Source organism: Anser anser (genome assembly GCF_964211835.1).
Source record: "Anser anser genome assembly, contig: SUPER_W_unloc_2, whole genome shotgun sequence".
Taxonomy (NCBI): domain Eukaryota; kingdom Metazoa; phylum Chordata; class Aves; order Anseriformes; family Anatidae; genus Anser; species Anser anser.
In genome coordinates, this window is record NW_028154230.1 from 204,319 (window position 1) to 218,296 (window position 13,978).

General features: G+C 46.2%; 1 long non-coding RNA gene across 1 annotated transcript; it reads right to left on the reverse strand.

The window, feature by feature from the left end:
- Nucleotides 1–6,313: 6,313 nt before the first annotated feature.
- Nucleotides 6,314–12,886, reverse strand: LOC310888888. Its single transcript, XR_014576235.1, has 2 exons — nt 8,396–12,886; nt 6,314–7,560 (listed from the first exon to the last, which is right to left on the reverse strand). It is a non-coding gene; the product is annotated as an uncharacterized lncRNA (long non-coding RNA).
- Between the last annotated feature and the right edge of the window lie 1,092 nt (nt 12,887–13,978).

The window sequence follows — 13,978 nt, forward strand, 5'->3', positions numbered from 1 at the left end:
ATCTTGCACTTCACCCAACTCCATGTCTACATATGTCTGAGTTCCTTCATATTAGCTTTCCCATAAAAAGCTTTTGGGTCCATTATATAGTCCTGTTTAGGCAAAACTCCTACTAAGGCCAGTGGCTGAAATCCTGATCCTTTTGGCTATCCTTTTGGAGAGAGTTTTTCTAATGATTTTAGTGAAATCAGGCTTTGATTTGATGAATTTAAGCCTGGATAAAGATTGCAACATTGAATCCCTCATTAGATTTCCATCTACAGATAAGATTTCATTTCAAGCCTATGCTTAAGATCAGTGCTAGTTAGCAAAACCTGTTAGCATTTTTTAAAATAATCACTAATTAACTTTAAGCTTAGTTTTAAGCATTTACTTTAGTGCTTTGAGACCAAATGGAAAGGATTTTTTTCCACCACAGCCACTCTCTCACTCCCCCTCCTCAAAGGGAAAGGGGGAGAAAATATGACACAAAGGGCTCAAGGGCTGAGATAAGGATGGAGAGATCACTCAACAGTTATCGTGACGGGCAAAACAGACTCAGAGTAGGGAGACAGTAAGATTTATTGCCTATTACTAACAAGGTAGAGAAGTGAGAAACAAAGGAAAGAAACCAAAAATGCCTTCCCCCCATCCACCCTCTTCCACCTCCTCCCCCCAAGCGGCACAGGGGAATGGTGGAATGGGGGTTGAGGTCACTCTGTAACACTTTGTCTCCGCTGCTCCTTCTCAGTCGCTCTCTTCCCCTGCTCCAACATGGGGTCCCTCCCAAGGGATGCAGTCCTTCCCAAACTGATCCTGCGTGGGCTTCCCACAGGCAGCAGCTCTTCAAGAACTGCTCCAAATATGGGTCCGTACCACGGGGTCCATCCATCAGGAGCACACTGCTCCAGCCTGGGTCCTCCACGGGCAGCAGCTCCTGCCAGGTCACCGGCTCCTGCGTGGTCTCCTCTCCACGGGCTACAGGTTTGGCCCGGAATCTGCTCCAGCGGGGGTCCTCCACAGACTGCAGACTCCATCCGTGCAGGTCCACCTGCTCCACCATGGTCTCCTCCATGGGCTGCAGCGTGGAACCCGGCTTCATCGTGATACTCCATGGGCTGCAGGGGGACAGCCTACTTCCCCATGGTCCTCACCACAGGCCACAGGGAAACTTCTGCTCCAGTACCTGGAGCACCTCTCCCCCTCCTTCTTCACTGACCTTGGTGTCTGCAAAGTTGTTTCTCACTCCTCTCTCTCTCCCAGCTGCTGTTCCCCAGCAGTTTTTTTTTTCCCCCCTGTCTTAAATATGCTCTCACAGAGGTGCAAACAGCATTGCTTATTGACCCGGCTCTGGCCAGTGGCGGGGCCCTTACCTAACATGGGGTAGCTTCTGGATTCTTCTCACAGAAGCCACTCCTACGGCCCCCCCTGCTACCAAAACCTTGCCACATAAACCCACTACAGGTTTTTAGGATGGAAACTCCTCTATAGGCAACCTGTTCCAGTGTTTGACCACCCTCACAGTAAAAAAGTGTTTCCTTAGGGAATTTACTGTGTTTCAGTTTGTGCTTGTTGCCTCTTCTGTCACCAGGCACTACTGAGAAGAGTATGGCTCGCTCTTCTCCATTACCTCCCTTCAGTTATTTATAGACAGTGATGAGATTCCCTGGGCTGTGTCTTCTCCAGGCTGAAGGGTCCCAGCTCCCTCATCCTTTCCTTATAGGAGAGATGTTCCAGTCCCTTAATCATCTTTGTGGCCCTGTGCTGGACTCTGTACTGGGTCCGTTTGAGATGGAGCTAACTTTCCCTGCAGTGACCCATACAGTATTGTGCTCTGCACTTGTAGCTAGAACAGCCCTGATACCACACCAGTGTATTGTCTATTGCTGAGAAGGGCTGAGACAGCATCAAAACTCTCTCCAAACTCCCCAAAGCCAGTAGGCTGGGGGTGGGCAAGAAGTGGGAAGGGAATACCACCAGGGCAGCTGACCTAAACCAACCAAAAGGGATACTCTATACCATATGATGTCACACTCGGCAAGAAAAGGTGGGAAAGGGGAAGTGTGTATGGGGGGGCTCTCATTATGAAGACATCTGCCCTCCCAAACAACCTCTAGGCGTATTGAGGCCCTGCTTCCTAGGACGTGGCCAAACATCAGCCCTTGATGGGAGCCTTCTCCTTGTTGAGCTTCATGAGGTCCTGGTCAGCTCATCTCTCCAGACTGTCCAGGTCCCTCTGGATGACAGAACAACCCTCTGGTGTATCAGTCAGTCCTCCCAATTTCGTATTATCTCCAAACTTGCTGAGGATGCACTCGGTCCCAGAATCCAAGCCATTAATGAAGTTTAAAAGGACTGAACCCCATATCAACCACTGGGGTACACCACTAGTGACTAGTGTCCAACTGGACTTTGTGCCACTGATCACCACCCTCTGGGCCTGGCCATTCAGACAGTTTTCAGTCCACTTCAACGTCAACTAATATAGCCCATACTTTGTCAGCTTGTCTGTGATGATAGTGAGACAGTGTCAAAGTTTTCAGTAAAGTCAAGATAAAGAACATCAGCTGCTCTCCCCCATCCATCAAGCTAGTTGCCCCATTATAGAAGACTATCAGATAGGTCAAGCATGATTTCCTAAACCCATGCTGACTGCTACCAACTACCTTCTTGTCCTTCATGTGTTTGGAAATGCTTTTCAGGAGGATTTTCTCCATCACCTTACCAAGGACTGAGGTGAGGCTGATGGCCTGTAGTTCCCTGGTCTTTCTTGCCCTTCTTGAAGGTAGGAGTGACATTTTCTCCTTTCCAGTCTTCAGGAACCTCTCCCAGTTGCCATGGCTGTTGAAAGATAATTGAAAGTGGTCTCTCAATGATATCAGACAGCTCCCTCAGCACTTGTTGGTGTGAAGTGTCAGGCCCCACAGTCTCATATATTTCCAGTTTGTTTAAGTGCTTCCTAACCTAGTCCTCCTTCACTGACGGTAAGTCTTCCTTGCTCCAGACTTTCCCTCTGGTCTCAGAAGCCTGGTGTTCCTGAAGGCCAGTTTTACTGGTAAAGACTGAGGCAAATAAGGCATTGAATACTGAGAACCACTGAGTACCTTGCTTTTTATCAAAACAGTGCTTTTGAAATATTCCCCTTTGCTCAGTAAACTGTTTCACTGTTTTATTAGCAAGTTCAATGTTACATTGTTACAAATACAGATTATAAATGACAATGGCACAATTAGTATTTCAGTTTGAAAAGTGAACAAGTATGTTCAAAGAAAATAAGCTGAGTAGGAAAACATGGAGCACATCCAATTTTACTGGGTTAGCTGCTCTCAAAAAGAACTGTACATAAAAACAGAATATCCATTTTATGCACTGTAAACCAAGGTTATATATATGCTGATTCTGACACCGTATCATAAAACAACTTAAGAAGAAATCCTTGATAAAGTTATCGTTTCTTTCCTGTCTCTTCTTAGATAAAGAAGATAAAACTCCCCTTTTATCTTTTCACGTAGATGTTTGCGTGAAGCATCTGTAGCAAAATTGAAACTGTCAAAAAGGCACTTGAAACTCATGCTGAAGCTTTGAAAGGTGTTGTGGTTAACCCGGCTGGCAGCTAAACACCACACAGCCGTTCGCTCACCCTCCCCCCTCCCTCTCTGGGATGGGGGAGAGAAACGGGAAAGTGAAGCCGGTGAGTTGAGATAAAGACAGTTTATTAAGACAGGAATATAATAATAACAATAATAATAATAATAGTTATAATGATAATAGTATTAACAATAATAATGTGTAAGAAAACAAGGAACTGGAACCAGGACAAAGGTTACTTTGTATTGATTTAGGAATAAAGTAAGCAGACCACAGGAATTTGGCTATTAGTCTCTGTTCTCAAAGAAACGTGTTAGAAAATTTTAGTTTTGTCAATTACCTTTATCAATATTTTTGACTTCAGTGCCAGGGAAGCTCATGGAGCAGATTATCTTGAGTGTCATCAGGCGGCACTTGCAGGGCAACCAGGCGATCAGGCCCAGTCAGCATGGGTTTATGAAAGGCAGGTCCTGCTTGACGAACCTGATCTCCTTCTATGACAAAGTGACGTGCTTAGGGGATGAGGGAAAGGCTGTGGATGTGGTCTACCTTGACTTCAGTAAGGCTTTTGATACCGTTTCCCACAACATTCTCCTCAAGAAACTGGCTGCTCTTGGCTTGGACTGGCGTACGCTTTGTTGGGTTAAGAACTGGCTGGATAGCCGGGCCCAAAGAGTAGTGGTGAATGGAGTCAAATCTGGTTGGAGGCCGGTCACTAGTGGAGTCCCCCAGGGCTCAGTACTGGGGCCAGTCCTCTTCAATATCTTTATCGATGATCTGGATGAGGGGATTGAGTGCACCCTCAGTAAGTTTGCAGATGACACCAAGTTAGGTGCGTGTGTCGATCTGCTTGAGGGTAAGAAGGCTCTGCAGGAGGATCTGGATAGGCTGGACCGATGGGCTGAGGCCAACTGTATGAAGTTCAACAAGGCCAAGTGCCGGGTCCTGCACCTGGGGCGCAACAACCCCAAGCAGAGCTACAGGCTGGGAGATGAGTGGTTAGAAAGCTGCCTGGCAGAGAAGGACCTGGGAGTACTGGCTGATAGTCGGCTGAATATGAGCCAGCAGTGTGCTCAGGTGGCCAAGAAGGCCAACAGCATCCTGGCTTGTATAAGAAGCAGTGTGGCCAGCAGGTCTAGGGAAGTGATTGTCCCCCTGTACTCGGCTCTGGTGAGGCCACACCTTGAGTACTGTGTTCAGTTTTGGGCCCCTCACTACAAGAAGGACATGGAGGTGCTCGAGAGAGTCCAGAGAAGGGCAACGAAGCTGGTGAGGGGTCTGGAGAACAAGTCTTATGAGAAGCGGCTGAGGGAGCTGGGATTGTTCAGCCTGGAGAAGAGGAGGCTCAGGGGAGACCTTCTCTCTCTCTCGAGGTACCTTAAAGATGGCTGTAGCGAGGTGGGGATTGGTCTATTCTCCCACGTGCCCGGTGACAGGGCGAGGGGGAATGGGCTAAAGTTGCACCAGGGGAGGTTTAGGTTAGATATTAGGAAGAACTTCTTTACTGAAAGGGTTGTTAGGCATTGGAATGGACTGCCCAGGGAAGTGGTTGAGTCACCATCCCTGGAGGTCTTTAAAAGATGTTTAGATGTAGCACTTAGTGATATGGTTTAGTGGAGAACTTGTTAGTGTTAGGTCAGAGGTTGGACTAGGTGGTCTTGGAGGTCTCTTCCAACCTAGATGATTCAGTGATTCTGTGCTTCTGTACTAACGCAACTCCTAATAGACAGGGGAGTAAAATCTGATCCATTTAAGATAAAGCTATTATTGAAATTTTTGCGAGAACAAGGGTTCCCCTCAATGGCTTTCACAGTATTTGATGTAAAAACTTGGGACCAAGCGGGGGAAAAAATATGGGAAGCAGAATCCAGTGGGGATACTAATGCTGCTGAGGTGATGACTACGTGGCGGCTGGTGACTGAGACTTTAAGATCGTGGCAGGCAGAAAAGGAAGTACAGAACGCCGCTGCCCAGGCAATAACAGCAGCCGAACCGAGATCAGAGCCTGCAAGGTCACCAGAGCGGTGCAATTTGATAGACCTGGGGGATGACAAGGAAGAGGGCCGCGGACCGCCGCCGCAGAGCCCCTCCCCGCTGACCCCCTCGGCTCCCGCCTTGCCTACCCCCGATAATGCCTCCCTGCGGGCCCGAGCTTTCGACCCGCGGGAACGATGGTGTGCCGGGAAGCGCTAAAGGACGGGGACCCGGTAGGAATGGCTTTCCCGGTGCAGGTGCGACCCAACGGTCCAAATGAATATAATGCCTTCCACTGGGACCTAATTAAAGAATTAAGAAAGACTGTGTTATAAATGACTGAGTCCCAAATAGGATTACAATCAGAGTTTACAATTTATTAAACGAATAGAGGCAAGCAAACAGCGCTGGGTGCGCCGGGAGTCTCTGCTCCACCGGGACGCACACCTGTTACGTAAGGCGGCTGGTTTTTATGCTCCTAGGCTAATACATATTCATTACTACTTCTAGAAGAGGCAGGGTTATTATAATTGGTTTCCCGAATCCGAAGTCCTCCCAGGTGCGCCTGCTTATCAGTCTCTGTTAGTTTCTCGGGGGCCGCTCGGACAGGGAGGCTCATATTCTTCCTCCTTATCTAGTGGTCTCTTGGCCGGCTGTCAGAAGTTACTGCACATTCGTGCAAAGTCAGCAGTTTTTCTCCGAAGAAATCCCTTTGTTCTCTTCTCGCCTAAACCCAGGCCTCAATGTTAACCCTTCAAAACCCCTTAGTGGCACGAATTGCTGGACCATTTCTTACAATTCCTCCCTTTTTTTTTTTTTAATCATCAATTCGTGTCTCTCCTTCAACCTTTGTCAGTAACAATTGGATTTCATCAGTCAGTTCTCGGGGTGTCCACTTCTTAAGCATCATTATCGACACGTCACCTTTTCTCTCCACTGAAGTCATCACAAATTGGGTGCTATTTATTATCTGCCGTATCAACAACGTAAAGCAAGGTATCATACAAGGTATAAACAATAATGTCACTATACCACATAAAAATAAAAACAGCATCCTTTTAACCCATGGTTCACCAGGCAACCATGAAAAGAAATCCCAATCCATACCCTTCCAAGTTTGTACTGGGACGTGGGCTAGCTTTCTAATTTCCTTTGTTATCTGCTTGACCACTTTTCCATTATCATCAGTCTGTAGACAACAATTAGAATCATTCAGTTTTCCACATACTCCCCCTTCTTCTGCTAGTAAATAGTCTAAGACCATTCTATGTTGGAATATAGCATTTCTCATTTGAGTGGATTGGTCAGCCAAAAGATCCAAGGCTGTCGCTGTTTGATTTGTTACAACTTCGAGGATAGCTTGCAACCTAATTATTCGGTTCAAATTATAAATAGGTTCTCGGGCTCCTGATATCAACTCATTTGGGTTCCAGGTAGCTGGCCCATAATGCTGTATGATTCTTTCAGGAGGCCATTCATCCTTTCCCCATTTTTGGGCACTATCCCCGGATAAGGAAGTATCAATAGATCGTTTTACTCTGTTCAGGTCATCATATAATCTTATTCCTAAATGATTTCCTTGTGTTTGTGACAATAAAAAGAACAAGGGTCTTATGTACCCCCCATAGCATATTCCCGACCAGTTTCCAGGTAGCCTCTTGTAAGCATGTTTGCCACACACCCAATAATGTCCCTTTAGGGCCCACGTCCCGTTTGGAAAATGACCATCCCATCCATCTTTACCCTTTGGGGCGTGATAATACAGAGTGTCCTTGTTACCGAGTGGTCCTGTTACAATGTCTGCCCCGTTTGTACTCGTATATGCACGCTTCCAAGCTCCCACGTTGGGTTTCCACTTACAGTCACAATTCAGTTCTCTTTGGCGACCTGTCATATTATAAGCCTTTTTCGCCGTCCAATCTTGAGAGTGTGGGAAGCGCCTTCAATCATGGGGTTGGGCCCGCTTTCAGAGCTTGTGTTACCATTCAGCCCTTCAGGGTGATCCAGCTCCTGGAAAAACTAATCACAATTTTATTATGGGTTTAAAAGGTTCTCATGTTATTTTTCTCAGGACAAACTGATCTTGGTGTGGGAGAAGTCCGGTCGAGGCACTCTCACTCGGCGGTCAATACCCATAGGGGTTGCCTCCCTCGGTAGACCATACACGCCGCAGTGGAGGGTCCTACCCCGGTCTTGCCTTCTCCCTTTCCTCCCTTCAGCCTTGTCCTCTTTATCCAGTGCCCTTAATTCATGCAGAACCTCATTGCTGGGATATCAGTTCCTCTTTAGTCTCAGTTTCAGTTCCCCAGGAGTGGACTCAACCCTCCAGGCTTCGGTAGTTATTGGTCCTTTTATTCTGGATGCGTGGGTCCAACCCCTTTCTGCTGTTCTCACAGCTGTTTCAGTAGTAAGTAAAACAAGGTACAGTCCCTCCCATCGGGGGTTCAATGATTCTTCTCTCCAGGTTTTTATTAAGACCTTGTCTCCTGGTTGTATTTTATGAATAGCAAATCCTAAAGGTGGTGTCTGAGTCATCATCCCAATTTCTCTTATCTCCTGTAATCTCCTTCCAATGGTAATTATGTATTTCTGGATACTATGATCCTCAACTACATTGTTCCCTAGGGGCATCCCTTGAGAATAAGGCATACCATATAACATTTCATATGATGATAACCAGTCTCACTGTGTGGTTTAGTTCTTATGTTTAAAAGTGCCAATGGTAAGCATTTCGTCCAGGGCAGCTGTGTCTCGATCATTAACTTAGCCAATTGTTGTTTTATTGTTTGATTCATCCTTTCTACTTTCCCTGAGCTTTGTGGGTGCCACGGAGTGTGGTATTCCCACTGAATACCTTTCAAGGGGTACATCCTTCAAATCTTTGTGGCTGGCGTATGTTCGATTATTTCCACACAATTGTGTTCCAACGGTCCTTCTTCTGGAACGGTTCCTAGAAATACTGCTGGATATAACAGGTTAGTCGTTTTCAAGGTTATGTCATCTTGTTCAGTTAGGATTGCCTGATATTTCATCTTCCAGCTGGGTGATAACCAGTGCCCCCCCCCCCCTTTGTTCCAAAACGGTTGTTACCATATTTGGTCCAAAAACTTCAATATGTTTTCCCATTTGAAGGCAAATAATTTTCTACTATCTTTATCAAGAGGTATGCAAAAGAAGGCATCCTTTAAATCTATCACGGTAAACCATTTATATTTCCCTTTCACAGATGTTAACAATGTGTAAGGATTAGCTACTACCGGGTGAATATTCTTTGTTATTTCATTTATTGCTCTAAGATCTTGTACAAATCTATACTCGCCATTCGGCTTCTTTACTGGAAAAATTGGAGTATTGTATTCCGATTTACATTCTTCCAGAATCTGATATTTGAGAAATTTGTCAATAATTTTCACCATTCCTGTGCCTAGCTTCTATCTTAAGTTGATATTGTTTGATTCAAACAGGTTTGGCTCCTTCCTTTAATTCCACCTTTACCAGTTGTGCCAGTTTCGACTTCCCTGGTACATCTGTTTCCCGTACTGTTGCTATAACTGCATTTTCTACTTCTCTTGGAATATTAACAAAGGGTTTATCTTTGATCATTAGGATTTGTCCTACTTTGGACTCAGGTACCTTCATTATTAATTCTCCATCCTCAAAGGTTATTGTTGCATCTAATTTGGCTAATAGATCCCGTCCCAAGAGTGGCATCGGGCATTCTGGTACATACTAAAATTCATGGGTTAGTTCCTTACCCCCAAAACGCAAATCAAGGGGTTGTAAGAATGGCCTTTCCTCCTCTTTCCCTGTGGCTCCAATTATTGTAGTTGTCTTAGTTCCTAATCGTCCTTTTAAACTATTTAACACTGAATATGTTGCTCCTATTACATTTACAGCCTAATTAACACAGAGAAAGAAGCTCCCATAACCAACAAAAAATTCAAGCCTCTGTCTTCGTTTCCTAGCTTTATTTCAACTAGTGGACCTGCTAGGGTAGATGCCCCAGGTCCCCATCATTCCTGACTGTTGTTTGTCCTGCAGCCTAAGACAATTTCTTTCTGATATCAGGGGCTGATTGCCCTGGAAAGAGGTTAGCCAGTTGCCTCTCTCTCTCTTTTTTTTTTTTTTTTTTTTTTTTTAAGCCAGGTCCATTTTTTTTTTTTTCATTGCATTTCAAAGTTGGTCCAGAAATTCAAAAATTCCATAAATTCCATAGGGGTTTCTTTTGGACCTTGTTGGAACAGATTCTCAATTCCCAATAGCCAATTTAACCAGATTTTAGTATTTACATAATTTCCGGGGTGATTAGGGTCTCAGTGAGGGGGTCAGTCAGGGGAATGCAATCGTTGAAAGTTCCCTGAGCGGTCCCATTGGCAATCTGAGCTCACACAGGAACTCAGGTTGTTTCAAGAGTTAGCTGCTTTTCTGTTTCCACGACAACTCTCTCGGACCCATCACGGTCCCCCTGCCCCAGAGGGTTCACACCCGCTATTTAGAGATCTCAGCCTCGGGTTGAGAGGGAACTATTAACATTCCTACATCCTCTTTCCCTGCTCATTCAACTTCAAACAGCTCTGTTAAATACTACATGCCACACAACCTTTAACACCTTCAACAATCCTTTTAACGCTTCCTTTATCTTTCTCCAGCCCGTACTTTTCTAATGCCAACACCAAAGGCTCAGTCAGGGGCCAACTTAATTCCAAACCTTTTCCCTCCAACATGCTGAAACAACATATCACTATACAACATTTCATCCTATTTTCCTTCTCTCCTCAAAAACATTAATTGCAAGACACTGTTATAGTCGATTGATCCATAAAGTGGCCATTTAGTTTATATAGTGGCCACCATTGATTGCAATACTTAGTGAAAGTCCTCTTGCTTTCTGTGCCCCCATTTCTAACAATATCCTTCCAATGTGCCAATATGCACCCAAGGAGGCTTTTTCTTTTTTAGGACGTCTTTTTTTTTTTTTTTTTTTTTTGGATTTTCCCCTTTTCCTTGATTTCCCATTCCCTTTTATTTATTTATATTAGTTACTGTCCCTTGTTTCAATTTCCACGCAAACCTTTTTATTGCAGGTTTTTACTATCTTTTCCTAATCTTCTTCCCAAATGTCCCAATTCTCTGGGATTAAACTCTTCTTTCCACATACAAACTTTACTATTTCAGATTATTAATGAGCCCCATTCCAATCATAAATCCGCAGGACTTCGGAAAAACACCTGAAGCACTCAGCCTTCTGTCTTCTAGACAAACAATAACACCTTTTCCACAAAATTTACATTTCAATAAGACCGAATTTCAAGCCAAATGCTAATTTTTCTCATGCACTTTGTTAGTAAGCCTACACAAAACAAGGAATCACTCCTGTGTATCCGTCAAGATGGGGGTTTAAAAAGGTATTGAGGCCTAAATAAATTCGCTCTCCCCCTTCTTACCAAATTCCCAGGGCTCAGGCCCGAACCACCAAAGAAGTGACTCTCCGTTCTACCACTTTGATAATCAGTCAGCCCCCCTCCCCCGATACTTGGGAAACTGACCGAACACCACCGCGAATATACCCAAACTTCTAAACTGTTACTTAGATAATGCTCCCACCTTCCTCCTTGACACAGTCAAAACATTTAAGAACAAAACAGGATTACAAGATGCACCACCGGGGGTGGATTGTTAGGATACAGAGGTGGTAGGTTATCCAATGACTCCCATTCATCATCTTTTTCTTTTTCCTTTTTTTTTTATTTTTTATTTTTTTGTTCTCTTCTTCGTCAAACTTCTCGTCTGCTTTTAGTGTAAATATTGAGGCTGGAAAAGGACGTGAGATCCTGATCCATAATCCTGCATAATCACTTTCCTCCTGGCTAAAAGGTTCCTTTGAATTAACATGTATATTTAAGGCCTGGCAAACCCAGTCTTCAAAGGATCCGAAAACGGGCCAAAAGACATGTGGTCTTAAAGGCTCCTTTGGCCATTCTGTCATACAATACTGAACCATTTTTAATTTACTTTTTCCCTTTTCTGGGGCCCCTATCGTTCCAATTTCTAATCATTATCCCTAATGGACTTTCTGGTGGTATGTCTGGTAATTTGCTCCCTTTTCTCTGGTCCCGGGTCTTCAATTTTGTCTGACCCATCTAGGAATTTTACTGTGGCAATTCCTACAGCCCTTGGTTGCCTTAGTGAGAGTGTCTTGCAGGGGGTTTAGGACCTATCACCCACCCACGAATCCTATAGGAATCGCTTCGGTCCTTCACCGGCCAAGTCCCTCGCGGGAGATTGGAACCGCGGTTAGAAGACCTCCACAATCGCTTCGGAACTACGTTCCATCTCAGTCACACTCTCACACACACAGGCAACCGAAACCCACCCAACCGAACGGTATACGCCTTAAATACTTACGACTCCGTCGTCTTCGTTCGGATCTTCGCGCGCAGAATTACGGGCAAAATATAGTGCTGCAGCCGGCAAAGGGAGCTCATAAAAAAATCTAAATCTTTGCTTGCCCTTATTCAGGTTCAAGATGGCATTAGCCCTGACCTGACTCGAACAGGAGCCACCAAATGGTGGGGGCGCCCCTCCTAGATCAAGTCAGAATTCAGGAACCAAGACCATCCCGGACGAGCCCCCAATTGTTATAAATGACTGAGTCCCAAATAGGATTACAATCAGAGTTTACAATTTATTAAACGAATAGAGGCAAGCAAACAGCGCTGGGTGCGCCGGGAGTCTCTGCTCCACCGGGACGCACACCTGTTACGTAAGGCGGCTGGTTTTTATGCTCCTAGGCTAATACATATTCATTACTACTTCTAGAAGAGGCAGGGTTATTATAATTGGTTTCCCGAATCCGAAGTCCTCCCAGGTGCGCCTGCTTATCAGTCTCTGTTAGTTTCTCGGGGGCCGCTCGGACAGGGAGGCTCATATTCTTCCTCCTTATCTAGTGGTCTCTTGGCCGGCTGTCAGAAGTTACTGCACATTCGTGCAAAGTCAGCAGTTTTTCTCCGAAGAAATCCCTTTGTTCTCTTCTCGCCTAAACCCAGGCCTCAATGTTAACCCTTCAAAACCCCTTAGTGGCACGAATTGCTGGACCATTTCTTACAACTGTGACTACATATGGATTACACGCACCATTTACTCAGTCATTGTTAGAAAACGTTATGACTGGTCAATTGTTGGTGCCGTACGATTGCCGCCAGCGCCGCCGCCCGCCCCGCTGTCAGCTCCGGGCACCCGCCCGCCCGTCCCGCCGCCGGCTGCTGCGTTTCTCCGGTTTGGGCGCCCGCCCGCGCGCACCGGGCGCTGCCATGTTCCGCCTGCTGCTGCGCCCGGGCCCGCCGCCCCGCGGGCCCCCGCTCTGTCCGCCCTGCGTGGCCGGGCAGAGCCACGCACCGCCCGCGCTCCGCGACAGCCCGCACGGCCGCAAGCGCCGCCGCCGCCTCCCCGCTCGCCGCCGCCCGCCGCCGCCACCGCGGCTGCTTCCCCCCCAACATCCCCCTCAACCCCCACCCCGGGCCGGCCTCCCCTCAGCCCGCCGGCTCCTCTGCTGGCGCCGCGGGCCGCCGCCAGCAGCTCGGCCAAGGATGTGGGTGGATCCTGTTATAAATTACTCTTTAGCCAGAAAGAATTTATAGTAAGTCGATTAGTTTATTGAGTAAGCGATCAGCAAGCAAGACAGCGCTGGGCGGCCGGGGAGTCCATGCTCCACCAAACGGCGCGCACCCTCCCCCTTTCGCAGTCGCCTTTTATCATCAGGTTCTTCCGGGGTTACGTGGCCCCTTTCTAGTACTGCGGCTGCGTCGATTGGTGCTAGGGGGTCGTCTCTGTCCCTCTGGTGGTCGCGCGGATGAAGGCAGTAGTCTTCCTCTGCTTAGTTTGCAGCGTTTCTCCTCCTTATTTGGTCATGTTAGTATTTCTTAAGATAGGGAAGTGGGTTATCGGGTTGGCAATTGTACTGTTTACACAAAGTTCTCTTAACCGTATATCCGAGACATCAACAGGCAGGATGTCTCAAGGTTTTTACCGCCGCTTGAGCAACTCCTTTTGTTCCCTTCTTAATATAGCCACGAAAAATAATGAACAAACATTTCTTATACATCACAGATCCCCTGAAAAGGCAGCCACAGATCTCAGCAGTAAAAACAAGAAACTCAGTAAATCCCAGCAGCTGAAAAAAGTTTTCAAAGAATATGGTGCTGTAGGGGTTTCATTCCACGTTGGAATTTCATTAGTATCTCTAGGAATCTTCTACCTGGCTGTGTCAAGTGGTGTGGATATGACTGCAGTTCTCTTCAAACTTGGTTTCAGTGAATCATCGCTGCAATCTAAAAGGGCTGCTGGTACAGGCACATTTGTGTTGGCATATGCTATTCACAAACTGTTTGCTCCAGTACAAATCAGCATTACTATAGTTTCTGTGCCATTTATTGTCCGA